This window comes from Tursiops truncatus, chromosome 12 (genome assembly GCF_011762595.2).
Source record: "Tursiops truncatus isolate mTurTru1 chromosome 12, mTurTru1.mat.Y, whole genome shotgun sequence".
In the NCBI taxonomy this organism is placed as follows: Eukaryota; Metazoa; Chordata; class Mammalia; order Artiodactyla; family Delphinidae; genus Tursiops; species Tursiops truncatus.
The window spans coordinates 81,913,755-81,922,995 of NC_047045.1; positions in this window are offsets into that span (position 1 = coordinate 81,913,755).

Genomic DNA, 9,241 nt, shown 5'->3' on the forward strand with positions numbered 1-9,241 from the left:
TATTTCTCCTCTGCTGTGCTTACCCTGCAGTTTAATTTGTCTGAGGCATTTTATTTAAATGGCTGAATTTCTATTTGGCGGCTTTTCAATCTCCTTGGTTTTTTTTTTTTAATGTAATTCTGTATTCTTGCACCACACAATCAAATACTTCCTTTCCATACTTTTAAAACCTTTAAAACTGTAAAAGTCTACTCATTTAAAAATATTTTTTAGATTTCCTTATTTTTGTGTTTCTGGGAGTGAATTTTCTCCAACCCTTAGCTTTATTTGGGGAGCTCAGTTTCAGCTGCTCATCACCTCCAGGGCTTGTATCCATGACTTCTGTTCTTCCTTAGCATTAAACCCAAGCACCAAGGGGTTTATGGCATTCCGTGGACTCAACTCATGCTGAATCTCAAGGACCACCTCTCTGATTCTGAGTTCCTTCTATGACTCTAGCCTCTAGGGAGATCCCTTTCTTGCTTTGGAGCTTGGCTCTCTAACCGGCAATGGTGCTATCCAGCATATCCCTGTGTAGGAGCATCATGGAGGAGATCTACTAAGTCTGCCATGTTGGCCAGTGTCAACTAATATTTATGATGTGTCTACTGTATACCTCCTGTAGCTAGGTGATGAGGATGACAAATGAGCAAGGCACAGGCCTTTTCTTCAGGGAAACTAGAGTCCAGAGGGCCAGAGAGACAGATGAAACATTTATAATAAAATACAAGAATTTCAATGCTACATGGGATTCTATAGAAACACCAAGGAGGGTGCATCTGACTCAGGCTTTAGGAAAGGTTGGGAGTCTGTGAAGAAATGTGTGTCCTTCTAAACAAAGGCTCTATTGGAAAAAATGATTTTGTAAGGAAAAGGTTTTTGGCTTTATTTTATTTTAAAAATCTGTGCGTGGGCCCAACAATGACAGTCATACGCTGAAGTCCTTGCCTCGCTGGTTCCCACAGTTTAGGACTTTCCCAAGCTTCATGTTTCTTTCAACACCAGAGACATTATTTGATGAATCATCTATTTAGCAAACAGCATCCAAACAGCTATTAAGGTAGCTGCTCAAAAGATTAATTTTACTGCTGGGACATAGATGATACCCTGGAAAGATGTGGAATCATTGTCAACTGCCATTGTAAATATTGATTAGGAGGCTGTTCCCAATGACTTGGGAGCCTTTATTCTATTGTTGCTTTTTTTAAGCATTAAAAAAGTGCTACTTATCTGCATATTTTTGGTAACATATGAAAATTATTACTTATATTGAAGATAAATAATCTGGGACAACTTAAAAACAAGGGATCTGGAATGGAAGAAATATAGTGAACTATTTATAGACCCATAAGATGTTTGAGCTACATATCGCCTTGTTGGAAATCCAGTCCGATCTAATGGAAACCAGGTTTCTCACATAGCAGCATCACTAGTCCCTACTCCCTAGATGCCAGTAGCACCCCTCCCACTCCAAGTCATGATCAAATGTCCCCGACGTTGCTAAATGTCCCCAGATGAGAACTACTGGTCCACACCCTTTCCTTTAGAGATGAGAAGTGGAGGCCCTGAGAGAAAATGATGTTATGCTACACAGCTAGTTAGAGACAGTCCCTGCAATAGCATCCCTGGTCTCCTGCTGCCTCTTCTCGGGCTCTTTCACAGAAACTGCAGTAAAACCTCCAGGCTAGTATTAGTTGACTGCTCAGTCCTGCTTGCAAGAGAGGCCTGGGCTCAGACCCTCAAAATAATGTAGCTTCTACTGACTCCAGCTTGGCAAGCTTGTACTCTTTGAGTCGTCCCCAATGTACTTAAGAACCAAGATTTTTGGGAAATTTCAATGATACTCATTGAGCTGATTCTAAGTAACCAACATGTTCCTTCCAAGCTCACATTCTCTTTTTAAGAAAGTACCTATTTCTCTCTCCATCTCCTTCACCTGTGAAAAAATAAATGCCTTGAGCCAAGCCCAGAGGATTGCGTGTTTGATCATTTTCCATGGTGCTGGTGATTGGATGACCACATGCTTGCCAAACGGTAAGCAAATCCTTACACAGCTTTTGTTCATTTCATAATTGTTGTAATATATGCAAAGTTAAAGTTCACTTCTTGAAAACATCCAGTTTTACCTGGGATCTTTTCTTCTGGTCAGTACATTCAGATACCTAAGGAAAAAACCAGATAATCCAATTTGAAACCCTGTGGTCCCATTTTTTAGCCTCTTATTCACCATGTTGACAAATAAGTGAGACAGCAGAGGGTGAGTGAAACCAGGCCCCAGAATGTTCTTCCTTGGGGACTGTACCACCATGACTCAGCCCTTCCTGGCTGGTGAGATGCTCCCTTAATTACAGGTTGCTTGGGGTCACTGGCAGGCCTGGCTTGGATTCTGACTCTGCAGAGCTGTTGTCTTTGAAGTCTAGCAGCTTGTGGTTGGAAAAGACCACCCGAGCCAGAAAACGGCCAGTGAAATTCAAGCTCAACTCCAATTTATGTCAGTGTGCCAGTGATGAAATTCACAAGTCTCCCTCGGCACTGCTGAGCATCTGATGGGGAAAATCCTTGCCGACAGCCAGTGCCAGCAGCCACAGCAGGTGCTGCTTCTTGCTCGTTGTTGAAATGCCCACAGCTCTGGGAGATGGCTCAGGAATGCTGCTGACGCCACCCGAGAGCTCAGCACCTCTACTTGCTTACACTGCCACTCTGCCAGTTGGTAAGAGGAAATATGTTTCCGTACTGGGAGACGTCCTCATGGTACCAGGTGATGAATTTTGAGTTGGCTTTTGTGCAGGAGCCAGAGATATCCACAGTCAGATTGAAAACTGGGGGTGGAAAATAATCGGGTCAGTGCTTCATGGTCAGGGCGCGTGGAGGCCCTACATACCACTGATCTCTTTCCCCTGAATTACTACATCTTCTGCATTGTGAACTGAATCTTTCTGTGATTAAGTCCAAGTAGGCAAGGACTATCTCCTGGTCCCTTTTCGCGCACAGCACTATGCCGGATGTGGCAGCATGGGATAGCAGAACGAGCACTGACCAAGGAGGGTCTAAAGATCACGAGTCAGGGTCCTTCAAGACGGCAGAAGAGTAAGATGTGGAGATCACCTTCCTCCCCACAAATACATCAAAAATACATGTACATATTGGGGCTTCCCTAGTGGTGCAGTGGTTAAGAATCCACCTGCCAGTGCAGGGGACATGGTTTTGAGCCCTGGTCTGGGAAGATCCCACATGCCATGGATCAACTAAGCCCGCATGCCACAACTTCTGAGCCTGCGTGCCGCAACTACTGAAGCCCGTGCACCTAGAGCCCGTGCTCCGCAACAAGAGAAGCCACTGCAATGAGAGGTCCATGCACCACAACGAAGAGTAGCCCCCGCTCTCCACAACTAGAGAAAGCCCGCTCGCAGCAACAAAGACCCAATGCAGTCAAAAATAAAATAAATTAAATAAATAAATTTTAAAAAATTACATCTACTTGTGGAACAACTCCTACAGAACACCTACTGAATGCTGGCAGAAGAACTCAGACATCCCAAAAGGCAAGAAAACCCCCAAGTACCTGGGCAGGGCAAAAGAAAAAACAGAGACAAAAGAATAGGGACAGGACCTGCGCCTCTGGGAGGGAGCTGGGAAGGAGGAAATGTTTCTACACACTAAGAAGCCCCTTCGTGGGCGGAGACTGCGGGTGGCAGAGAGGGAAGCTTCAGAGCCACGGAGGAGAGCGCAGCAACAGGGGTACAGAGGGCAAAGTGGAGGGATTCCCACACAGAGGATCGGTGCTGACCAGCACTCACAAGCCCGAGAGGCTTGTCTGCTCTCCTGCCGGGGCGGGTGGGGGCTGGGAGCTGAGGCTCCGGCTTCGGAGGTCGGATCCCAGGGAGAGGACTGGGGTTGGCTGTGTGAACACAGCCTGAGGGGGCTAGTGCACCACAGCTAGCTGGGAGGGAGTCTGGGAAAATGTCTGGAGCTGCTGAAGAGGCAAGAGACCACTGTTTCAGGATGCTCAAGGAGGGGGGATTCAGAGCACCGCCTAAATGAGCTCCAGAGATGGGCGTGAACCACGGCTATCATATCAGATCACAGAGATGGGCATGAAATGCTAACGCTGCCGCCACTGCAAGCAAGAATCCTGTGTGCAAGCACAGGTCACTACCCACACCTCCCCAGGAGCCTGTGCAGCCCGCCACTGCCAGGGTCCCGAGATCCAGGGACAGCTTCCCAGGGAGAACACATGGTGTGCCTCAGGCTGTTGCAATGTCAAGCCAGCCTCTGCCGCTGCAGCCTCGCCCCACATTCCAATTATGACTACTGTAGCCCTCCCTCTCCCTGGCCTGAGTGAGCAAGAGAGCCCTAATCAGCTGCTGCTTTAACCCCCTCCTGTCTGGGTGGGAACAGATGCCTGTGGGCAACCTACATGCAGAGGCGGGGCCAAAACCAAAGCTGAACCCCAGGATCTGTGCGAACAAAGAAGAGAAAGGAAAATCTCTTCCAGCAGCCTCAGGAGCAGAAGATTAAATCCCCACAATCAACTTGATGAATGCTGCATCTGTGGAATACCTGAATAGACAAAGAATATTCCCAAAATTGAGGCGGTGGACTTTGGGAGCAGCTGTTGTCTTGGGGGGTTTGTTTTTCTGCATCTGATTTGTGTCTGGTTTTTATGTTTATCTTAGTTTAGTTTTTAGTGCTTGTTATCATTGGTGGATTTGTTTATTGGTTTGGTTGCTCTCTTCTCTTTTTATTTTTTTATTGTTTTTTTAAATTTTTATTATTTTTTTATATATGTTAAAATTTTATTTTACTTTTTTCCTTTTTGTGAGTATGTATGTGTATGTTTCTTTGTGTGATTTTGTCTGTTTAGTTTTGCTTTCACCATTTGGTTTGTGGCTCTAACTGTTCAGTTTTTTTTTCTTTTCTTTTCTTCCTTTTCTTCTGAGCCGTGTGGCTGGCAGGGTCTTGGTGCTCTGGCCGGGTGTTAGGCCTGAGCCTCTGGGGTGGGAGAGCCAAGTCCAGCACATTAGACCACCAGAGACCTCCCAGCCCCATGTAATATCAATCAGTGAGACCTCTCCCAGAGATCTCTGTCTGAACGCTAAGACCCAGCTCCACCCAGTGGAGTGCTGGACGCCTCATGCCAAAGAACTAGCAAGACAGGAACACAACCCCACCCATTACCAGAGAGGCTGCCTAAAGTCATATTAAGTTCACAGACACCCCAAAACACACCACCAGATGTGGCCCTGCCTACAAGAAGAACAAGATCCAACCCCACTCACCAGAATACGGGTACCAGTCCCCTCAACCAGGAAGCCTACGTAAACCACTGAACCAAACTCACCCTCTGGCGGCCAAAAACAACAGGAACTACGAACCTGCAGCCTCCAAAAAGGAGACCCCAAACACAGTAAGTTAAACAAAGTGAAAAAACAGAGAAATATGCAGCAGATGAAGGAGCAAGGTAAAACTCCACCAGACCAAACAAATGAAGAGGAAATAGGCAGTCTACCTGAAAAAGAATTCAGAGTAATGAGAGTAAAGATGATCCAGAATCTTGGAAATACAATGGAGAAAATACAAGAAACCTTTGACAAGGACCTAGAAGAACTAAAGAGCAAACAAACAATGATGAACAACACAATAAATGAAATAAAAAATTCTCTAGCAGGAATCAATAGCAGTAAACTGAGGCAAAAGAACGAATAAGGGAGCTGGAAGACAGAATAGTGGAAATAACTGCCACAGAGCAGAAAAAAGATAAAAGAATGAAAATAATTGAGGACAGTCCCAGAGGCCTCTGGGACAAGATTAAATGGACCAACATTCAAATAATAGGGGACCCAGAAGAAGAAGAGAAAAAGAGAGGGTCTGAGAAAATATTTGAAGAGATTATAGTTGAAAACTTCCCTAATATGGGAAAGGAAATAGTCAGTCAAGTCCAGGAAACACAGAAAGTCCCTTACAGGATAAATCCAAGGAGAAACACGCCAAGGCACATATTAATCACTATCAAAAATTAAATACAAAGAAAAAAATATTAAAAGCAGTAAGGGAAAAGCAACAAATAACATAGAAGGGAATCCCCATAAGGTTAACAGCTGATCTTTCAGCAGAAACTCTGCAAGCCAAAAGGGAGTGGCAGGACATATTTAAAGGGAAGAAAGGGAAAAACCTACAACCAAGATTACTCTACCCAGCAAGGATTTCATTCAGATTCGATGGAGAAATTAAAACCTTTACAGATAAGCAAAAGTTAAGAGAATTCAGCACCACCAAACCAGCTTTACAACAAATGCTAAAGGAACTTCTCTAGGCAGGAAACACAAGAGAAGGAAAAGACCTACAATAAGAAACCCAAAACAATTAAGAAAATGGTAATAGGAACATACATATCGATAACTACCTTAAATGCAAATGGATTAAATGCTCCAACCAAAAGACATAGACTGGCTGAATGGATGCAAAAACAAGACCCATATATATACTGTCTACAAGCGACCCACTTCAAACCTAGGGGCACATACAGACAGAAAGTGAGGGGATAGAAAAAGATATTCCATGCAAATGGGAATGAAAAGAAAGCTGGAGTAGCAATACTCATATCAGACAAAATAGACTTTAAAATAAAGATGATTACAAGAGACAAAGAAGGACACTACATTATGATCAAGGGATCGATCCAAGAAGAAGATATAACAATTGTAAATATTTATGCACCGAACATAGGAGCACCTCAATACATAAGGCAAATGCTAACAGCCATAAAAGGGGAAAATGACAGTAACACAATAGTCAGAAGGGACTTTAACACCCCACTTTAACCAATGGACAGATCATCCAAAATGAAAATAAATACGGAAACACAATCTTTAAATGACACATCAGACCAGAGGAACTTAATTGATATTTATAGGACATTCCATCCAAAAGCAGCAGAATACACTTTCTTCTCAAGTGCTCATGGAACATTCTCCAGGAGAAATCATATCTTGAGTCACAAATCAAGCCTTGGTAAATTTAAGAAAATTGAAATTGCATCAAGTATCTTTTCCGACCACAACGCTGTGAGACTAGATATCAATTACAGGAAAAAAACCTGTAAAAAATACAAACACATGGAGGGTAAACAATACACTACTAAATAACCTAGAGATCACTGAAGAAATCAAAGAGGAAGTAAAAAAATACCTAGAAACAAATGACAATGAAAACACAATGACCCAAAACCTATGGGATGCAGCAAAAGCTGTTCTAAAAGGGAAGTTTACAGCAGTACAACCCTACCTCAAGAAACAAGAAAAATATCCAATAAGCAATGTAACCTCACACCTAAAGCAATTAGAGAAAGAAGAAGAACAACAACAAAAAAAAAACACCCCCCAAAGTTAGAAGAAGGAAAGAAATCATAAAGATCAAATCAGGGCTTCCTTGGTGGTGCAGTGGTTAAGAATCTGCCTGCCAATGCAAGGGACACAGTTTCGTGCCCTGGCCCAGGAAGATACCACATGCCACAGAGCAACTAAGCCCATATGCCACAACTACTGAGCCTGAGCTCTAGAGCCCACATGCCACAACTACTGAGCTCACATGCCACAACTATTGAACCCTGCGCACCTAGAGCCAATGATCCACAATGAGAAGCCATGACAATAAGAAGCCCACGCACCACAACGAAGAGTAGCCCCCGCTCACCCCAACTAGAGAAAGCCTGCGCATAGCAACGAAAACCCAACGCAGCCAAAAAAACTTAAAATAATTGATTAGAAAAAAGATCAAATCAGAAATAAATGAAAAAAAATGAATGAAACAGTAGCAAAGATCAACAAAAGTAAAAGCTGGTTCTTTGAGAGGATAAACAAAATTGATAAACCATTAGCCAGACTCATTAAGAAAAAAAGGGAGAAGACTCGAATCAACAGAGTTAGAAATGCAAAAGGAGAAGTAACAACTGACACTGCAGAAATACAAAAGATCATGAGCGATAACTACAAGCAACTCTATGCCAATAAAATGGACAACCTGAAAGAAATGGACAAATTCTTAGAAAAGTACAACCTTCCCAGACTGAATCAGGAAGGAACAGAAAATATGAACAGACCAATCACAAGCACTGAAATTGAAACTGTGATTAAAAATCTTCCAACAATCAAAAGCCCAGAACAAGATGGCTTCTCAGGCAAATTCTATCAAACATTTAGAGAAGAGCTAACACCTATCTTTCTCAAACTCTTCCAAAGTATAGCAGAGGGAGGAACACACCCACACTCATTCTATGAGGCTACCATCACCCTGATACCAAAACCAAAGATGTCACAAAAAAAGAAAACTACAGGCCAATATCACTGATGAACATAGATGTAAAAATCCTCAACAAAATACTAGCAAACAGAATCCAACAGCACATTAAAAGGATCATACACCATTATCAAGTGGGGTTTATCCCAGGAATGCAAGGATTCTTTAATATATGCAAATTAATCAATGTGATACACCATATTAACAAACTGAAGGATTAAAACAATTTGATCATCTCAACAGATGCAGAAAAAGCTTTCAACAAAATTCAACAACTATTTATGATAAAAACCCTCCAGAAAGTAGGCATAGAGGGAACCTACCTCAACATAATAAAGACCATATATGACAAACCCACAGCCAACATTGTTCTCAATGGTGAAAAACTGAAACCGTTTCCTCTAAGATCAGGAACAATACAAGGTTGCCCACTCTCACCACTATTATTCAACATAGTTTTTGAAATTTTAGCCATGGCAATCAGTGAAGAAAAAGAAATAACAGGAATCCAAATCAGAAAAGAAGAAGTAAAACTGTCACTGTTTGCAGATGACATGATACTATACATAGAGAATCCTAAAGATGCTACCAGAAAACTACTATAGCTAATCAATGAATTTGGTAAAGTAGCAGGATACAAAATTAATGCATAGAAGTCTCTTGCATTCCTATACACTAACGATGAAAAATATGAAAGAGAAATTAAGGAAACACTCCCCTTTACCATTGCAACAAAAAGAATAAAATACCTAGGAATAAACCTACCTAAGGAAACAAGAGACCTGTATGCAGAAAACTATAAGACACTGATGTAAGAAATTAAAGATGATACAAACAGATGGAGAGATATACCATGTTCTTGGATTACAAGAATCAACATTGTGAAAATGACTATACTACCCAAAGCAATCTACAGATTCAATGCAATCCCTATCAAATTACCAGTGGCATTTTTCACAGAACTAGA